Source organism: Protopterus annectens, chromosome 2.part1 (genome assembly GCF_019279795.1).
Source record: "Protopterus annectens isolate FY-2018-M chromosome 2.part1, PAN1.0, whole genome shotgun sequence".
NCBI classification, from domain to species: domain Eukaryota; kingdom Metazoa; phylum Chordata; order Ceratodontiformes; family Protopteridae; genus Protopterus; species Protopterus annectens.
In genome coordinates this window covers 1511980238-1512001981 of record NC_056729.1, presented here as the reverse complement: position 1 = coordinate 1512001981, position 21744 = coordinate 1511980238, and positions in this window count along the sequence as shown.

Genomic DNA, 21744 nt, shown 5'->3' with positions numbered 1-21744 from the left:
ATATGTCTACATCTCTCTCTTTCTCTGTATATATACATATATATATATATATATATATATATATATATATATATATATATATAAATGTCAAACTTGCGAAGATGAAAAAACAAACTCCTTCGAGCACAGAAAAAAGCCACCAACACTCGAACTTGAAAGCAGTAATATCCGCTGAAATGATGTCAAAGCCTTCGTTCAACAAACAATTTTAATTTATTTCAAAACTTTAAGTGCGAAACTTTACATGCACTTTTCGTCAGGGCTCCTGCCCCAACTTCATCAGAAAAGACAGACATGCCACTAACACTCTATTATATAAGCAATTAAAACCTTGTTAATTGATTAATTTAAAACAAATGTGGAATCTGTTTAATCTTTTAAAGTGACACCAAGAATAGTTAAAACAACTCAAGTAAGTCACCAATAGACATATACGCTCTTATAGCCCGTTTGCTGAAGCTTTTGTTGTAATGAAAATATATTTGTAATGTTTCTACAATATTTGTTAAAACTAAAATTAAAACCTACTAAATATATTCGTCAGTTCATTCATTACTTCTTGACAATGTTGAAAATGTTGTGCTACTGTTGCCGAAAGGCTTCAGGTACAGTGGTATACCCAAAATAAACTTTAGTGAACTCTAAAGTGGACCTTCCGCATTCATATTAAAACTTAGCCTAGTGAATGTCATACCAAACACTTAACGAAACTACATCATAAATAATAATACATCCTAAAATAAAATGTACCTGATTGGTACTTTCATAACTTAGTACTTAAAGTAATTAATCTAAATACATAACCAACGTTTATACTAAAACACATTTATGTTTAAGAAAGCATATAAAAAAACTTAAAAACATTTATGCTGAAAAAATCATTCTGACTTTAACAACACAAAACGCTTGTGTATGTGTAGTCCAATCCGCCCTAGCGTGGTATGTACATGCGTTATGAAAATATGCACTCTAAAAAGGAAAGAATTTTTGTGGATGTATATGTACATAAAGTGCTTGTTGCTTCTATATATATTATTATATCACTAAGAAAATAGCTATGGGACTTAAATTAATATTAATGTACTAACCCTCGAACTATAAATTAATCTAAATAGAGTTAGTAAGAATCAAATATAATATCTAAATATTTATGTATTATTGAAAAATCCATGTTACTTTATTTTATTCTATTTCAGTCATTTAATAAATCTATAAACATTGAATATCTAAAATTAAATACTAACCTTTTAAAAACTACCATGATGAAGTGTTGAAATTTTAAAATATTATCAAATATTATCAATAATTCCAGGTCATCTCTCTAAATTTTTAAGTCTCAAGATGCATTTAAGGGAACACATTTCATTTATGCCTGGAAACCTGCAAGCATTAGTCCTCAATTGCCAAAGAAGTTCTTTTCTTTCCAATTCCAGACTCTCATTTCCCCCCTCTCCCATCAGAAACAAATTGATCTATTACTCTAAACTTAAAATTATGACCTGTGAACTCAGAAACATGTCTGGCCAAAGCGTTATCCATTCTTTTAACGTTAATGTTATACACATGTTCTCTTACTCTATCCGCTAACTTCCTGTCTGTCTTTCCAATGTAAAACGCTTGGCATTGCCCACAATTAGCTAAGTAAATTACCTGTTTGCTGTTGCAATTGTATTTTGATGTTGAACGGTAATGTTTATTATTTATTACACACTTATTTCCTTCCTCTATAAATTTACAACAACTGCACATAAAGCATTTATGCATACCTGCTTTTGTTGTAAATGGATGCCCTCTCCTTTGCAAACTCTCCTTCAGGTTCTTACCCCTTCTATAAATAATTTTTGGTTTTCTAGGTAAGAGTCCGTTAAATAAATTATCGTTCAACAGGTATTCCCAATTCTTCGTCACAATGTTCGATACTAGTGTAGAATCCAAGTTGTATGTACAAATGAAGTTACATCCGTAATCTACATCGAGTTTCCCCCTTCTATTTAACATAAAACTTTGATTTACGTCATCCTCTATTTGTCCCCCTTGTGACTCCAACCCCAAAATTGGAACATATGTACCTTCTCTTCTCTTTGCTTTCACCTCCATTAATATTTCATTCAAGAACCCAAATGGGTAGCCCCTTTGTGTGAAAAAATTCAGTATAATTTCACACTCCTCATCAAATTCCCCTTCTATAGAGGTCATTCGGGATGCTCTTACCAGCTGCCCTTTTACAACAGATTTTTTCTGGTGCTTCGGGTGACAGCTGGTAAAATGGAGGTACATGTTCGAATAGGTCTCTTTTCTATAAATTTTGGACAGGTAAGCTTTCTTTTCATAATCTTTCCTTAAAGAAACATCCAGATAGTCTATGCTGTTTTTATCATGTCTAAAAGTGAAACAAAGAAATTGTGTTGAGCCATTAAACCCTGATAAACAATCTTTCAATTGGTCCTCTGTCCCTTGGAACAAGATAAAAATATCGTCCAGAAACCGTGTGTAATATAAGATATTAGCTTTAAATTCATTGTTGTTTAATACAAAAGACCTCTCCCAATAGGCCATGACTAAATTAGCTATGGCAACCCCACATGGCGACCCCATCGCTACACCAATTTTTTGGTGGTAAATGTCGTTGTTGAACTTCAAATAATTGTATGACAAAACTGTGTCTATTAGTTCCTCAACTAGTTTCACTTCATTTACCAGTGCATTCAGTAAACCCAGCATATTAGCTACCCATTCAATTCCTACCCGATGTGGGATGCAGGAATATAAATCTTTCACATCAACTGTCCCAAAATAAGCTTGAGGGAAAAATTCTAAATTATTAATAGATTTCAAAAAAAACCATGAGTCTTTAGAAATTTGGCATTCATTTACTATGTACTTTTTCAAAATATTGTCTAAAAGTTTTGCACAAGTGTATGTAGCGCTCTTCCTTCCATCGACTAAAGGTCTCATTGGAGGGTTCACTAGATTCTTATGAATCTTTGGTATCCCAGATAAATATGGGGTTCTAGGAAACAACTGCTGCAAATATAAATAGGTATCCCTGTCAATTCTGGCTTCAATATATAACTCCTCTATGAACGCTTTGATTTTCATATAGGCACCATTCATTTCGTTGATTGAAGCCTTACTATATGTCTCACTATCAAGGATAGTGTACATTCTAGAGTCATAATCGTTTTGTGACATAATTACCAATCCCCCACCCTTATCGGGTTTCATAATACGTATGGGAGCTTGGCACAAATATTCAAGTAAGTCCCTATCTTCCTTACTAATATTGAAATTAAAATTTTTCTTATAAATGTTAGATCTCTCCAAGTTCCTAAGATCTAACTCGGTGGCATTTTCAAAAAGAGTCACCAGGGGATGCAATGGAGGGTTGTACACACTACATACATGCAACTCAGATCTCTCGTGGGTGTTTTTACCCATTAATGCTGTTAAATTTATTTTTCTACAAAACAATTTCAAGTCCAGCAATGTATTAGCTAGATCAATAGGGCATGAAGGAACAAAAGTGTACCCTTTGGATAGTAAATCCACAATTTCTGAGCAAATATCAATACCTGAATAATTAAATATTTTAAAGTCACCACTAGAGTTCATCAAAACTTCATATCGAACCGGATCATTTAAAATTACATCATTTAAACTTGAATCATTTAAAATTGAGCTAAAAATGACTACCATTTCTTTCTCTTGTTCCTCATCCCTCTGTTGTTCCGTTTCACCTGTTGGAAGTTTCCGTTCTGAAAATTTCGCTGGTGCTGGGCCTGGTCATTACTTTCAGCCCTTTCAAGATTTCCCAAGCTACTAGTGTTTTTGCGGACGTTATTGTTTGTTTGGTTAAGCCTTTCACTGCGCCTTAACTCATTGTTGGCGCATGATTCACTTACTCCCGGTTCATTGTTGTTAGCTTGTTCACTTTGATGTAACTGGTTCCCAACTGTACACTCTCCAGGCCTTTCGCCAGGACACTCAGAGGGAACAGTTAAAATTCCTTGAACAATAGGGGGTTTCGGGTAAGCCTTCCTTTCCCTATAGTCCTTAATGTCCCGTGCTATTTTCTTTGCTTTAGTATTTTTAATTTTAACCATATGGTTGTCAATGCTAGAAAAACACCGTTCGTAATCGAAATGGTATCTTAAAAAGTTAACATCATCTTTGATAGATTGATCTAACTCTTCTAGTTCCAATAAAAGACTGTCCACCAAAATTTGGTAATGGGTGCACAACATATCCAACAGTTCAAGTCCATGTTTATCAAATGAACTTAATAAAGCTTCGTGAAAAGGGGTTCCCTCCTTTAAACCCGAAGGGAATTGCCACTGCCTCAAGCCTTTAGGTACCACCTTCAAATTAACGCATTCACGAAAGTATGCTATTTCAAGTTGCAGTTTGCGTACTTTAAATAACTTAACATTGAAATCATTCAGTTTGACTGCAAGATCAACGCTTACCTCTTTCATTGAAGCATTTGGTGTGCTTTGAGAACCATTATCAAAAACAAATGGCCTATTATTCCAAGCGTTGAAACTAGCTAAAGCGACTGGTGCTACCGGTGCCCCAACCTGGTTCAAGTTGTTGATTCCGTTTAAGGAACCATTAGAATTCATAGTCCCTTGGTTAGAAACAGCTTGTGGATCCACTGCAGCTGCCCCTTGCGTACCTTGTAAACCTCGCATATCGATACAGAAAGGCACCTCCATGGGACTATCCCTCACCGTTGAGTTTGGTACAAAATTTCCTTTCGTACCATAAATATGCTGCAACCCCATCTGGGAGTTAGTGACTGCGTCTACCTTTTGTGTTAATGTTTCAACTTTTTGCGTAAGTAGATTAATCAATGTCGTCAAATTCCCGTTGTTACCAGACTGTTCAAGGGACGGGGATGGACTGCTCGGTGATGTAGGCTCCATAACAAACAAAATGAACAAACTTGCGAAGATGAAAAAACAAACTCCTTCGAGCACAGAAAAAAGCCACCAACACTCGAACTTGAAAGCAGTAATATCCGCTGAAATGATGTCAAAGCCTTCGTTCAACAAACAATTTTAATTTATTTCAAAACTTTAAGTGCGAAACTTTACATGCACTTTTCGTCAGGGCTCCTGCCCCAACTTCATCAGAAAAGACAAACACGCCACTAACTAACACTCTATTATATAAGCAATTAAAACCTTGTTAATTGATTAATTTAAAACAACCGTGGAATCTGTTTAATCTTTTAAAGTGACACCAAGAATAGTTAAAACAACTCAAGTAAGACACCAATAGACATATACGCTCTTATAGCCCGTTTGCTGAAGCTTTTGTTGTAATGAAAATATATTTGTAATGTTTCTACAATATGTGTTAAAACTAAAATTAAAACCTACTAAATATATTCGTCAGTTCATTCATTACTTCTTGACAATGTTGAAAATGTTGTGCTACTGTTGCCGAAAGGCTTCAGGTACAGTGGTATACCCAAAATAAACTTTAGTGAACTCTAAAGTGGACCTTCCGCATTCATATTAAAACTTAGCCTAGTGAATGTCATACCAAACACTTAACGAAACTACATCATAAATAATAATACATCCTAAAATAAAATGTACCTGATTGGTACTTTCATAACTTAGTACTTAAAGTAATTAATCTAAATACATAACCAACGTTTATACTAAAACACATTTATGTTTAAGAAAGCATATAAAAAAACTTAAAAACATTTATGCTGAAAAAATCATTCTGACTTTAACAACACAAAACGCTTGTGTATGTGTAGTCCAATCCGCCCTAGCGTGGTATGTACATGCGTTATGAAAATATGCACTCTAAAAAGGAAAGAATTTTTGTGGATGTATATGTACATAAAGTGCTTGTTGCTTCTATATATATTATTACATCACTAAGAAAATAGCTATGGGACTTAAATTAATATTAATGTACTAACCCACGAACTATAAATAAATCTAAATAGAGTTAGTAAGAATCAAATATAATAACTAAATATTTATGTATTATTGAAAAATCCATTAGTTACTTTATTTTATTCTATTTCAGTCATTTAATAAATCTATAAACATTGAATATCTAAAATTAAATACTAACCTTTTAAAAACTACCATGATGAAGTGTTGAAATTTTAAAATTACTTACTTACTTGAGTTGTTTTAACTATTCTTGGTGTCACTTTAAAAGATTAAACAGATTCAACGGTTGTTTTAAATTAATCAGTTAACAAGGTTTTAATTGCTTATATAATAGAGAGTTAGTGGCGTGTTTGTCTTTTCTGATGAAGTTGGGGCAGGAGCCCTGACGAAAAGTGCATGTAAAGTTTCGCACTTAAAGTTTTGAAATAAATTAAAATTGTTTGTTGAACGAAGGCTTTGACATCATTTCAACGGATATTACTGCTTTCAAGTTCGAGTGTTGGTGGCTTTTTTCTGTGCTCGAAGGGATATATATATAAATGTCCACAAAAAGCTGAACTTCAAGCTATTTATTCCAACACAGATAAAAATACAGGTAAGCACTTTTGTGGTCTCTTCCGCTTCTTCAGACCAAGAATACTTAGCAAACCAAGGTACAATGTTTAAATGTACTAGCAACCAATCAAATCACATAATTAAAAACAATAAAATCAACAAGTTCATGGTCTACTCGTCAGTGTTGGTTTTAAAGGAATATACTCATTCAAACCAGGTTCACAGTTAGCTCTAAAATCTATTATCCATCTCAATTCATTAAATTCAGTTTTATTAGTAAGATCCCCTTCTCTAATATTTTCCTGTAGCAGACTCAGTGCTAAAAACATTATGGCATTAGTTCCATTTTCAATTAGTTGTTTTGCTAGCGCACTAGTTGTTTTTTTTTTTCCTAATGTCATTACATCTAATGTGGTAAAAAGCTAATCTATATGTGTATGTATGTGTCATATTTCAACTTTTACCTTTAGAATTATGGACAAATAAAACATAAATTGGGAAAAGCCTCCATATTAGGTACTCTTACTGGTGCTATTAACTGAAAATAACTTCCAAATTTAGGAGGGCTGGAACAAAAGTTTAACAACAAATTAGAGGTGTTCCCCCAAATTCAGGATAGCTGAGAGTGCATGTTAGCATATGCATTGGACCTTTAAGGATTATGACTGAAAACTGATAACTTTTTGCTTTCATTAAATACATAAAATACATACATATGTACATACATAGATATAGACATAAATAAATTAAATATTTAGTAGCAAGGCTTTGATACCAAGATGGAGGAGAGTTACTAATAGTATTCAGTACCTTCAGTGGAACACAGCTATGAATTCTGCCCACCCCCAGTGGCTTTTTTGTGTTGTAACTGATGGTGATGGTAGATGCAAGCTCAAATGATGTGCTTCTAGCTTGTGTTTATGTTGTACTGGGACCATTTTGCACACATTTAAGGATCTCCACTTGTGAATTTTGTCATTTAATGAGATTGCTTACTACAGCCATGGACTATGCTGAGACAAATTTGGGTATTTATTTATTTATTTTATTTTACTTTATTTTATTTTATTTGGCATTTGTTTACTGGGAAAGTCCGACTTGACAGAAGTCCTTTTTCAGTGGGGGCTTGGGGAGAAAAGCTCCAGTACAGACAAATTAGAGTTTAACAAACATCCAGTAAGAATACAGACTTAGTAATTACAGACAAAACATAAGTTAACAAACATTTGGGAATTACTACACTAAGATATCCACTAAGGCAGGAAGATGCTTTGTAATTAAATGATTTAGACCTAAACTGGTTGAAAAAATATATTACAAACTACAGCTGACCTAAGGTCCCATCTGCATGAGCTGGTATTAACTCAAGTGAATGTAAAAAATCCCATGGCACCTATCACAAAGAGTAGGGTAAGTTCCTTGATGCCCTGGCCAAATTTCCCCTAGTAGCAGAAGTATCACCTTGGGTCTCTCCTAGAAAAGAGGCCACTAGCCTAGTAAGGACCAGCCCAGTCAACAAAAGGATAACTACATCAATAGATAAATAAATAAAACAGATACTAATACTGCACTTCCACATAATAGGGGTGCTGTGCTCCTGACTGCGCTGTCCATTAGAAGAGATGTTAAAATGGGATCCCAGCTGCTTGAGTTGGTAGTAGGAGACATGGAAGTAAAAGATTCAACAGTACTTATCAAAAATACTAGGGGAGGGGGGGGGGGTCACACTACATGTTCTTCATATAAAATATGTCATTGTTATATACATGATTTATAATATTTACAATATGAAAAAACATTTTGGATCATCCCTAAAAATGGGCCATAGGCTTTTGGGACTAATATTGTCAATAAAACATAAATTAAATTATTAATTGATTGATGATTAAATGTATAATAACTGCAATGCATATTAGGCCCTGTAAGAATGCACCAGTGATTTTCTCCTATCCAGGATTCACAGAGACCTGATTGATTGGTCAAACCACAGTGGGCTGGGGGAATAGTTGAATAAAGGGTTATCCCTCCAGTTGTCTCTTTCTAGAATCCATTATTCATTAGACCATTATAGCTCACCCAGGAAGTTATGGTGGATGATTCTACCTCCTCCAAAAGACCTGTCATTAGCTGAGTACGCCAGGGTTTAGTCCTTTGGCCAGTCTTCTTTGACATTTACTGCTCAAAGGTCAAAGATAATGCCAAGGGTTTGCAGTTGACCAGGTCTATAGATGACTGCAAATTTGGTGCTATCATTAACTCTCCAGAGGACACTGAGCTCCTCCAAGAGGGCCTGTTCTGAACAAATAGCTGGTGTCAAACCATAGAATAAAACTAAATGTCAAGAAGCATATAATTGTATCCTTCAACAAGCATGACTCCCTTTGTAACTATCACACTGACAACACACCCCTGAAAATTGATCAGGTAGTTGTGGATTTGGGATCCTATTTTAATGAGCTGTCCTTTGATCACCACATATCCAACTGTTGTAAGGAAGTCCTTTTTTCACTGCACAGCTTATATCTATAGGTATTGCATCAAGATTCAAGGATGTAATCATTCTGCTGTTTACAGCCCTCATTAGGCTGATCAGTGAGGACAATGTCCATTTCTGTATATACCTGTCCAAAAACTTGTCACAACTGGAATGGCCTCAACACTCTCACTTAAAAAATCAAGGCCTTAAATTGTAAAAACTAAGCAAACCATCTCAAAGCCTTGTCCCTTTTCTCCATATCATACAGGCTACTGAGAGGCAACCTATGCCGTGTGTATAGAGCTTCAACAGACCCTATTCTTTCAGACCTATTACGCATTTGCAAGTCCAATGGTGTCATAAACACCTGCTCTGGAGATCTCAATGTATTTTTCAAAATAAATAGAACATGTTAAAGAGATAGGTATGTACCACAGACAATATCACTTCTATGAAACTCTGTTCTACTCCACTTAGAGGAAAGAACTTCTCTCACTCTATTTAAATTTAATTTAGATGAATGGATGGGTAACCACAAATTCAGCCCCCTTTATAGCACCTCTGTCCCTTAAGGATAAGGGAGATGTGAATGTCCCAGCATATCATTTTTTTCAACCCGTATAGGCTAGATTTTTTAAGATCCTCACAGAATAATAGCCTAGTACATACCTATGAACCTATACATGGGTTTTCCATGGCGGTATCCACAGCAGAAAGTAGGGACAAACTTGCACAATGCAAACGCAAAGAAGAAAGTACAGGACTCCAAAAGAAATGAAACAACTATCAATGGGAGACTTGAAACTGTTAGGGAGGAGAACAGTTAAAATGTGTCAAGATGCTTAACTGATACCAATGCAGAAATTAATAGGAAGCCAATTCTTACTATCATGAAAGCAGTGACTAAGAGAAAATAAATTAAACATTGCTGGCCTCATAGATAACAATCACACTGAATTATAAAACTTTGCTATGTTAAACCCAGACCTGTTGGACATGCTACACTTAAAGAAATCCCAATCCCTCCAAGCTACATGCTCTAGGGACCTAAATCTTGTCACCGCAATAAACAGGACATGCTGGAGGGATAGATTCCCATCCCAGAGACTTCCTATGCTCCAGAACAAGCTACCCATCCATGTCAAGCAAAGTTCCTCAATAGCACTCTTCAAGAAAAATCTTGATGAGTGAATGGGAAATAGGACTTCTGTGGCTCTGCTCGACAGGGGCACAGGAAGTTAACTTTCTTGGGTGGTGTAAGCCAGGGAACCTTGTTGGCAAGGCTTACTTAGGCCTAATACCTACCTATGAACCTATGACCCTTTCTAAAGTGCTAAAGATTCTTGGAAAATATAAGGCAAAAAAAAAAACTATACTACGGAAGTTAATGAATGGTTGAGGAGTTGATGTGTAAAGCAAGGATTTTGCTTCACTGGTGGCTGAGGGTCTACCTGCAAATATGTAGGACTATAATAGCAAAATGGCCAACATTCCCTAGGGTCAGCAACTGGGATAACAACAAACAGGTTTAATTATTTGCAAGGGACCTCATATCCCGCCACCACCGAAGCCGTCTGTTGGCAGACCAGAGACAGGAAGTGATCTCACTGGGGTAGTATCACAGAAATAAATACATCAGTTCTCTCAGGAGTCAGAAAATCATACAGGCCTGTAAAGTCCAAAGCTCTTACTAAAGTGAGGTCAGTGACTGCAAAGCCCCACTGTTAGTTTATCTCCCTGAAGACAAATGCAATTAGCGAAGTAGAAACCTGGATGTTGCTGCAGTTTAGCATATGAAAGTTATGTACTTACCATAACAGCATATCAGTAAAAGTAGATCCATACACACTAACAACAAGACTAATGCTGGCTGACATTTAGACCATTCAGCATGTTAAACTTTTCTTGGATGTCATGACTCTCTGCAATCCTATAATTCACCAAGGTGCCAAGCCTCTCAAGATCTTTGATGTGACCTGCAAAAGGCATCTAAAGATCAGAATAAGAAGAAGGAAATAGGACAAATCCAAAACCAGGTATGTCAGTGATTGATATTGGGACATGTTACAGAGACTAGACATACACTTACAGATATTTTATTATGGTAAATACATAACTTTCATACCTGATAAAAGAAAGTCCATCCTCTGTAACTGCATCACAGACATACCTCTCAACTGTACAGATTTTATGGGAATGTCCAGATTTTTGCTTCATATTTTTTGTCTTTTTCATAAAATTGTGGTTTTCTGGCAAATTAGTGGCAAATCATTAAAGATTGAAGTTAGAAAATAATGATATACATTTGAGTTTCATACTTTATACCCTTAAGAAAATTTGTGCTAATACAAAACCTGTCATTCTATCAACTTTCTAAGATTGTAAAAGCAATATGTAAAAATTGCCCCTATTTTTGGGCCTTTGTCCTACTTTTATTTATGGCTTTGTCCAGATTTTTTGCTCTAAGAGGTTGAGAGGTATGATGACAGAATCCCAAATGAATCTTCCCAAGCAGACTTCCCTGTGGGTACATCCCCTAGATGACACTGACCCCAGAGGAAGTCCTGGACATGCACATCATGTCCAACTCATAGTGCCTTCAGAAGACTTTAAGAAGCTGCTATATAGATATTCTCTAGTCCCATGTTCTGGAAAAAGCTGAAGACATAGGAACTGCTATAGTGGAATGAACCTTAGGTACTGTAATGAGAGGCCTTGTATGTTTACAATAGCAGTAGTGTATGCAAACAGGCATCTGGCCCAGGTAAGCTTAGAAATCTTCAGATCAAGCTTCCTTTATGTATAAGAAACAAACAACTCTCTGTCTTTGTGGATAACCTTTGTTCTTTCAGCATAGAACCTTAAGTGGTAGTGCACCTTCACGCAGTACAGATGATACTTCCCTTGGTTTGAATATTCTGGAAAAGAAACAGGAAAATGTATGGACTGCTGAAGTTAAGCATGTGTTGCTACTTTACACAAGAATGGGGAGTGGTTCAGGGAGTAACCCACCTTTGTGAAATATTAGGTTATGGAGAATCAACAAAAAGCAAGCATCTCATGGACTTCTCAAATGACTGACAGCATATACCCAAGATGTCTCTCAAGGAAACTTGATTTATCAATAAAGGGGAGAACGGCATATTCCTTTAAACTGAAATATTAAGATTTAAAATAGACAAAACTGGTATAATCCATTGAATGATGTGACCAGCACCTAATCAAAGAAAAAAAAATCTATATAGACCTCAGAAGTGAAAACAGATTGCAATCCATACTGCATGGTAGATGTGGTTACACCAAAATGGGAGAATTCTCATGGAAAAACTGCCCCAGCAGATACTCAGAAAGCTGCTTTAGACTTACTTCTACAAAAGTTACAAAAAGTGAGTTCTAAACTTGGTGTTTTTGTTATACATGTATAATGTTCATTCTGAAAGGGCACCGAGTATTTTGATTTCACATCTGTCCTGCAGAAGGAGAACAGTCTCCTAAAGGACAAAGTAAAGGACTTAGAAAACAAATATGAAGATTTGATATGGAGGATAAATGAAGGAGAAAACATTTATGAGTCACCAGGGTCCCAGATCAGATGGAAGGGAAAAACTGTACTACTTTTCTCTTGCACCACTTTGTCAGATGATCAGGTTTAATGGAGAATTCAATCCAGGCAGGCAGAAAGAAAGAGAAAGAGGGCTCATACACAATCCAAACATATAGAGGAAGAGAAAGGAATAACAAACTCCAGGACGTTAAAATCTGCCTGGAGATAGTTTCTATGAGCTTTGCAGTCATTTATGGAAGCCAGGTCTTCAAGGTAAGGTTGGAGTGAGATCTATTCTGCCATCAATATGCAGAGAAGAGCAATGTTTCTCCCAGTGATCAGAGGCTGCAGACAGCAGGGGGTCATGTTTAAACTAGTTTACAAGCATCATTATTTCTGCCAGGATGGTCCAAAAGATTCCTCAATTTGCAGGAAGCACTGAAGTTTGCATAGAAGAGGGCTTCCAGTCAAGATATGGTGGTTGCTGGCCACATAGAGAGTGAGAAAACAGGAAGTGATTTTGGTTTGCTAGAAAAAAAAAAGGAAAAGAAATCAGAACAATATAAAGGGGACTTTTCCAAAAACAACTAGGGTTCTGAGCAAGTGACTTCTTCTTTCGGCTGCTTCCGTTAGGGGTCGCCACAGCAGATCAACTGTTTCCATTTCTTCCTGTCCTCTGCATCTTGCCCTGTCACACCAACCACCTGCATGTCCTCTCTCACCATATCCATAAACCTTATCTTAGGCCTTCCTCTTTTCCTGTTACCTGGCAGCTTCATCCTTAGCATCTTTTTCCCAATATACTCTGCATCCCTCCTCAGCACATGTCCAAACCAACGTAATCTTGCCTCTCTGGCTTTGTCTCCAAACCTTCCAACCTGGGCTGACCCTCTAATATACTTAGTCCTAATCCTGTCCATCCTCGTCACACCCAGTGCAAATCTTAACATCTTCAACTCTGCCACATCAAGCTCTGATTCCTGCCTTTTTGTCAACGCCACTGTCTCCAACCCATATAACATAGCTGGTCTCACTACCCTCTTGCAGACCTTTCCTTTCACTCTTACTGGTACTCGTCTGTCACAAATCACTCCTGACACTCTTGAAAATATATTGAGCCCTCAGAGCTTCATACTGGAATTGTGAATGAACTTAAAACTGTACATCATAAACAATGATGTAGGAAAATGTCAGTCATTGGATCCAACCCAGTTTGTTTTTTTCAAGAGCAGGTCATGCCTTCCCACCCTGGTGAACTTCTTCAGGAAGGTCATGAAAGCAATGAATGAGGGCAAAATGTTGCATACTGCTTACATTGACCTGGCCAAAGCATTTTACACAATACCCAGCTCAGGCATTGTAGTCCAACTCATGAAATTAGGTATAAACCCCTATGTCCCCCAATGACTAGCCAGCTGGCTCACAGATAGTTACCAAGAAGTTAGGATAGGGGAATCTAGCACCACAAAGAGGCCAGTCACTAGTGGAATCTCTCAAGGATCTGTGATGGGGTCACTCCTTTTTGGCATCTACTTCTCTGAAGTCAAATCCAACATCAAGAACCTTTGGCTGGCAAAGATTGCAGATGACTGCAAACTGATAATAATAACCCCACTGGGCACACAGTTTCTTTTCAGGGGCAAATTGAGAGCAACATCTGATTAATTAACTTGCTCAGGGTCACACAGTAAGCAAACAAGGGCTGAAGAAATCAAACTATAGTTCACAGCCTTAACCAATGTACCAACTAAGTGCAGTCATCATCCCCCTGAACTGTACAGATTTTTACAGAATGTCCAAACTTTTGCTTCATATTTTTGGTCTGTTCCTCATAAAAAATGTTTTCTGGCAAATCACTGGCAAAGCATTGAAGACTGAAGTCAGAAAATAATAACAAATATTTGAGTTTCAGACTTCACACCCTTCTGAAAATTCATGCTAATATAAAAAATGTTATTCTATCAACTTTCTACATTTATAAGAACAATATCTAAAAATGTCCCTATTTTGGGCCTTTGTCCCCCTATTATTTATGGCTTTGCCCAAATTTCTTGCTCTAAGAGGTTGAGAGGTATGGCAATCATAGAATCCCCCAATAACACAAATACCCACCAAGAAAGCCTAACACAGACTAATAACCAGTGCCAGAGCCATGGTCTAAAGTCCATTGCCAAGAAATGTATAATAATATCCTTTGGGAAGACAGCTACTCCTGGAAACTATCAAACTGATAATACATCCCTAAGAGTAGACCCAGTGATCAGGGATTTAGGAACATATGTTGACAGTAAGGTGGTCTTTCACCATCACGCCTATGGTAGTACATCATTCTATACTGCGCAACCTATAAACAAGGGTATAGCATCAAGGTCCAAGGGTGTCATTATTCCAGTGTACTGAGCCCTTATCAGAGTAATCATTGAGTACAACACCCCTTTAGTATGTACCCAACCAAACACAGGCAACAAATGGAGCATCCTCAGAGATTCTCCACAAAAAGAATATATCATCTATACAACATGTCCTACATGGACCACCTTAAAGCTCTGTCCTTGTACTCAGTCACCTACAGATTGCTGAGAGGCAATCTATGCCTTATGTACTCCCACTCTAATGGACCTGTAGCACGTCCATAAAACAAACAGCATCAGTATTATGTGAACTATGGATCTAATCCTCATCTGCAACATAAATAGGACATGTTGGATGGACAAGTATGTGTCATAGAGATTACTCCTTCTCTGGAATAGGATTCCCAGCCATGTAAAGCAGAGTTCTTCTTTAACCCAATACAAGTCTAACTTGTACCTGTGGATGGAAAATCAGAAATTTAGCCCTGGTCTGGCACCGATGTCTCTAGTTGACAGAGGCAGCCAATAAATGCTTGAGCACACATGACCAAGCCTACATATACCCCCTTAAAACAATCCTATGATATCAAAATGTGTCACATACACTTAGGAAGCATGGAATCACCCATGAACCTATAAATGTTGCTTATGTGATCTTCAAATAGTTAACAATCTTGCAACAAGTATTCCTGAATTTAGTTAAAGGAGTATTGAAAAGAACAAGTTTCAGTGTAGTCTTAAGGAAGAGAGATGGGGATTCCTTGCGACTTTTCATTGTTTTCCATCTTTTATTGTGCAATTTATTAATATGGGAGTTCCAACAGAGAGGCTTATTGCTGAATTTACCATTATATTTAGGACAGATGGGTACTGATTTTTCTATGCAACTTTTCAGGTGCTGGTCACTGATGAATGTGGCAGCTGTCTCATTTGGGTCCATTTGCAAGGGACTGTTTGGAATTTGACATAGGTCTTCTACAAGCTGAAGTAGTTCTTACCTGGAGAAGCCCCTATAGATGGTCTCATTTAGTGATAGGATGGTAACACTAGGCCTGACAGAGAATATGATTGATGTGTGGGCAGATTTAATCAGGTATAAAATGTGAGGTGGGGTGCAGGTGAGGGCTAGATCGGTAAGGACAAGGTCAAGCATATTAGAGCCTTAGTGGGTAGTTCTGTGATTTGTTCCACTTCATTGGTATTAATGAAGTCTAGGAAATGCTGACCACAACTATTTTTGCAGGTATGTTTGCCAATCAATGTTTGGGTAATTGAATTCCCTTAGTAAGAAGATATTTGGCTTGATATTTAATGTATCAATGGTGTTGAGGAAATTTCTGTGATCTTTGGGTGACATTGATGGGGGCTTGTAGCTAGCAATAAGGTAATATTTCTATTTGTTAACGGTGATTTGGATATCCAGGAGCTCCAAGTTAGGGTTGTGGGTAAATTGTTGTTAAGTCATTAACACCTATATGGTGTGGAATGACACATCTCTAACAACCTACACATAGATTGCATTCCACAGCATTTTCTAGAAAATAAACGTAATATAATAAGATAGATAAATATAAATATTTTGTGAACAGTAAAATCTATTAAAACTGCATAAATAGCAATGTTATCAGCAAAATGCATTATTTACAGTGATAATAGGCAGTGCATCCATAAACTTTTCACAAATCCTTTCATATATTATAATGTACATGAACCCCAAATTATATTTTTGTTGCTAAACTTTCACAAATAAATTCTCATATCTTGGAAACTATAAAATCTAGGCATATATTGTTAGAACACTTTTGTTAACCAGACGTAAGCTTTCACATGACAAGAAATTCCTCTACTGAGAGTACATGTTTCTTGAAATATTTACAGAAATATGAAAACATAGGCTTAATTGTATAATTAGCCAGAAGCGCAGCTGGTTAAACCAGTGCCCTGGGCTGGTGCTATGAACCAATGCCCCAGCCCCTCAGCTCATCACGTGAAGAGCCAAAATGACAAAAAAAAAGCACTTCACTATAATAAGTCAATCACAGCAGTTAAATCTATGTCCCCCGGCTCTTCCATCAAGTGCAGATGATCCTTCTACTAGCACATCAGCTAAGTGGTCAGATGCACATCAGCACCCCCCCCCCTCCTGTCCCAGCCATTCAGGTCTTGTTCCTGTGCCCTGCCTCCAACCCTACTTCAACTTATTTTATTAAAAGAAATAAAAAATGTCTTCCTTTAAAATGTAGCAAACTGTTTGCTACAAATATAGCAAGCAGTTACTACAGTTTTTACCCTGCCTGCATGGAGCACTACTGCACTCATGTTTTAATTTAAAAAAATTCTACTTTTTAAACTTTAGCAAACAGTTGCTACAGTTTATACCCTGCCTGCAGAGAGTGCTACAGTGCTCATGTTTTAGTTTAATAAATGTAGCAAACTGCTTGATACAATGTAACAGTTGCTACAGTTTAGACAACACACTACAGTGCTCAGGTTTGCAAATGCAATAACGGCTTTTAAAAGTCAGTATTGCATTAAACAGAGAACAGGATCGGCTGATTGCTCCCCAAATACTTTGTGTCCGGGGAAGTTGCCCCTCTTGTCCTAGCCTAGCTGCACTACTATAATTAGCTGGGTCTACTTCAGATAATCGAAACGCCACTTACCCGACTTTTAAAACGCTGAGACAAAAGCACCAAAAATCTACTTCAATGATCACTGACATCACCAACAAAAAACTACAGGTAAGGTTCATAGGTTCATACTAGGCTATCTGCCCTAGGGCATTTATAAGCCTAGCCAGAGTGTGTTTGGCTTTCGCCACCCCTTAGAATGAGTATACTGTGCCCATTTTAAGGTTTAGTTTACTGTACCTCCGACTAGCAGTGACACAGAAGTGACCCCCGGGGTAAACCTACGATCTCCCATCCACTCGTCAAGATTTCTCTTGAAGAGAGTCAGTGAGGAGCTCTGCCTAACATGGACTGGGATTTTATTCCAGAGTGAAGGGAGCCTCTGGGTTATGAATCTGTCCCTCCAGCATGTCCTATTTATTTCTGTGTCTTGAGGTTCAAATCTCTCACTCACGTAGCTCTGGTGGATTTAGATTTTCTGAGGTGGAGCATGTCCATTAATTCCGGGTTGGATATGGCCTTGTACGTCAGGCATAGATTGCCTCTGAGTAGGTGGTATGCTACTGAGTAGAGCTGGAGTTTCTTTAGCCGGGCAGCATATGGCATATATTTGCGTCCCTTGATCCTCTTGGTGAGGTACTTTTGGTGTCTTTCCAATTGCTGCAGGTGTCGGGTAAGGTACATCCCAAATGGGGCATTGTACTCAATTATGGGCCTGATGAGGGAAGAGTAAAGGGGCACAATGACCTCTCCCGATCTAGATGTGAATCCCTTCATGATAAGGTGGGCAATATAGAAGGTCTTTCTAACCACTTTGGCAATGTGAGTGTCAAACGAGAGGTTACTGTCAACTTGGGTCCCTAGGTCCCTAATTACTTCTTCCGTACTTAATGAATTACCACCTATGTGGTAATTTGTGGGCACTTTGTTTTTCCCAAAGGGTATGACTATACACTTTTTGGTGTTTAGTTTAAGGCCATGGCTCTGGCACCAGTTTTCCATTTCTGTGAGACCCTTTTGAAGGATGCTTGTGTCCGCTGGAGAATCAATTATGGCGCCCAGTTTACAGTCATCTGTGAACTTGGTCAGCCACAATCCTCCCATGTTAGCCTGTACCTCAGAAAAATAAATACCGAACAAGAGAGGTCCCAGGACCGAGCCCTGTGGGACGCCACTTGTGACTGGTTTAGAGTCTGACATGGCTCCAGCAGTTCTGTCCTTGTGGGTTCTGTCCTTGAGCCAGTTTGCAACCCATCTTATGACATAGGGGTTTATATTTAAGCTGTAGAGCTTGTCTATGATGCCCGAGTGGGGTATTGTGTCGAAGGCTTTTGCAAGGTCAAGGTAGGCTGTGTGAACTACCTTACCCTCATCAATGGCCTTGGTGACTGTTTCAAAGAAGTTGACCAGGTTCAAGAGGCAGGATCTGCCCTTAACAAAGCCGAATTGGGTAGGGTCCAGTGTCTGTAGATCTCCAATGTCTTTCTTTATGAGTTCCATAATGATCGTCTCCATAGCTTTGCAGACCAGGCTCGTCAATCTTATGGGGCAGTAGTTTCCAGGGTCCGTAGAAGCACCTCCTTTGTAGAGTGGGACCAGTGTTGCTGTATGCCATTCTTTGGGTACATATCCTGTAGTAAGGCTGAGATTAAACAGCTGCCTTATGTGTGTGTTTAGCTCTTCTTGGAGTGCATGTAGCATGCAACCCGGGACACCGTCTGGTCCCATTGATGCTGTGTTTTTAACTTTGGAGAGGGCGGCTCTCACCTGAGCATCTGAGATGTCAGGGAGGCAACACTCTGCTGGGATAGATATTTGTCCCTTTGGGGGGGAGGGAGGAGAAAAATTTGCACTGAACCTGTCTGCTAGTATATTGGCAATGTCTGTGGGTTCAGTGTATTTTTTGTCATTTTGGACTAACTCTGAGCATATCTGGGAGTTTCCACTCAGGTTTCTAACATAACTAAAGAAAGCCTTGTGATTATCTTTAGTGTCTTGTGCAATTTTTATCTCAAAGTTGGCCTTGAATGATTTTATGAGTGATCATAGTTTTTTGCTAGTACCGATCAGAGATGGCTTCCCTTTTAGGGATTTTGCTCTATCATGTAGTAGCTTCCTCCTTCTGTTGTATAGCTTATTAATGGCTGGGGTCCACCAGACAGGACGCCTGCCTTTGGGGGAATGGGTCTTGGTTTTATTTGGGATAGCATGATCCATGCATCCCTGTAGGTATCCATAGAATGCGTTTATAAAGGATTCAGTAGAGTGGGCTGTGGTTTCCACTGGCCCGGGGGCCTTGAAGGATTCCACTTCGGTCTTAAGAAGTGTGAAGTCAGCTTTGAGAAGTTCTTCACTCTGGTCTTCTGTGCTGGGGGTGGGGGCAGGATGTGGATTTCCAGGGAGATTAATTTATGGTCCGATCTTACCAAAGAGGGGTATACTTCAGGTATGGAGCATTGTGTCCCCATGTTTGTGATGATCAGGTCTAATATGTTTTCCCCTCTTGTGGGAGAGGTGACTAGTTGTTCCATAGCATTTGAGTTTATGAATTCTACTAACCTTTGGGCTAGGGTATTGGGGCTTGAGTAATGCTCCCAGTCTATGTTTGGATAGTTGAAGTCCCCCAATATGATGGTGTTTGGAGAGACCTTCATATTCTCCAGTGTCTTTAGGAAGGCCGAGTGGGGTTCCTGAGTTTGAGAGGGTGGTCTGTAGCATGCTACAAACTGGCGGGCGGTTTTGCCCACTGTTAGTTGCACATGGATGGTCTCCGATGCTTCGTGCATTGCCACTAACCTGGAGGTGTGGGTATCTTTGATAAATATGGATACTCCCCCTCCTTTTGTGGTTTGGTCCAAGTTCTGGGACCGAAAAGCATGATATGAGGTATAACCTGGTAGTACTGGGGTGCTCTCTGGAGCCTTGAACAAGGTTTCTGTCACTGCACAGACATCGATGTTCTCCATACTCAAGAGGGCTTCGAGACCGTGCATCTTGAGGTTTAGACTTCTGGCGTTGAGCAGCATTACCCTTAGTTTCTTTTTGCTTGTGTTTTTCAGGGAGGTGGGTTTGTCTTTTGAGCCTTGCCTAATAAAGCCACTATGGGGGTGACAAGAGCCTTTGCCAATATCCGAAAGCCCAGGGGTGACAGGTGCAAGCCATCCCTTGCGAAGCAGCGTGGCTTGTCGAGCATGTCATCCCAAGCAGACAGACATTGGATCCCCTTAGAATGACACCAATACTTAAGCTAATTGTTAAAATTTATCATTTTTGTCTTTGTACTGTGGCATCATTCTTGGTGAGAGTAAGATGCTGCTCAAGGTCAGGGTCATACCCGCCTGGGCTACATAATCAGAGAGCTCCTCTATGTCTCTTTTCATGTAGTCCAGGGAGGTACGTCTCAAGTCATTCACACCAGCATGGACAATGACTGAGTCATATTTGTACCTGCTTTGGAGTAACCTGAGTGCTTGTGTTATGTGACGGATTCTAGTGCCCGACAGGCAGCTTACTGTGACCATTTCCTTGTTCAGCCTGGTGAGCGGGACGTCAGTGTGTCTGACTATAGAGTCATCTATTACAAGTGTGTCAGGTATGTTGTTTAGCCTTAAGGGCTGTGACTGTTTGGCACACTGACTTTGTGAATTATGTGTTGCATGTGTTTTGTTTTGAGGTAGTGGTTGCTTGGATGTCTGCTTTGGAGGTCTCTGTTGCTTTGGTAGATTTTTATTTAGAGCCTCCGAGTATGTTTTTGTTTGTTTATGTGTTTGGTTTGCAGTTGTGGTAGGTCTATGTGAGACTGGATTTGTGGTGTGTGTGGTTACCTTCTCCTCCTGACTGGTTATGCCAGTACTGAGTCGAGAGAGCTCAGCCTCCAGTTTGGCTATATGGTTGCATCTCTCACATATATTTGTATTTGTTGGGAGGAGGAGAGGGTTGTCTGTGTACATGAGGCAGTTGTAACATTGCTTCAAGATTCCCAGATTCACCAGCTGAATTGGAGAGGAAGCCAGCAACTGTCCCTTCGACATGCCAGAATAGTATAAGGAACTGCTATGAAACTGAATCAGAAAGGACCTATAGGGGATAGGGTACTCAAGGGGATTTTAGGAGGATGTAGTGCTTTTTTATTTCTTATACATTTCTTATACAAAATGCCTATAGGAGCAAGTGTGGGGTTTTTAGATTGAGAATAGAATGCTTAGCTTGAGAGTTAGAGCAGTTCTAAGGGAAAAAATGAAGCGCACACTTTGTGGAGCCGAGA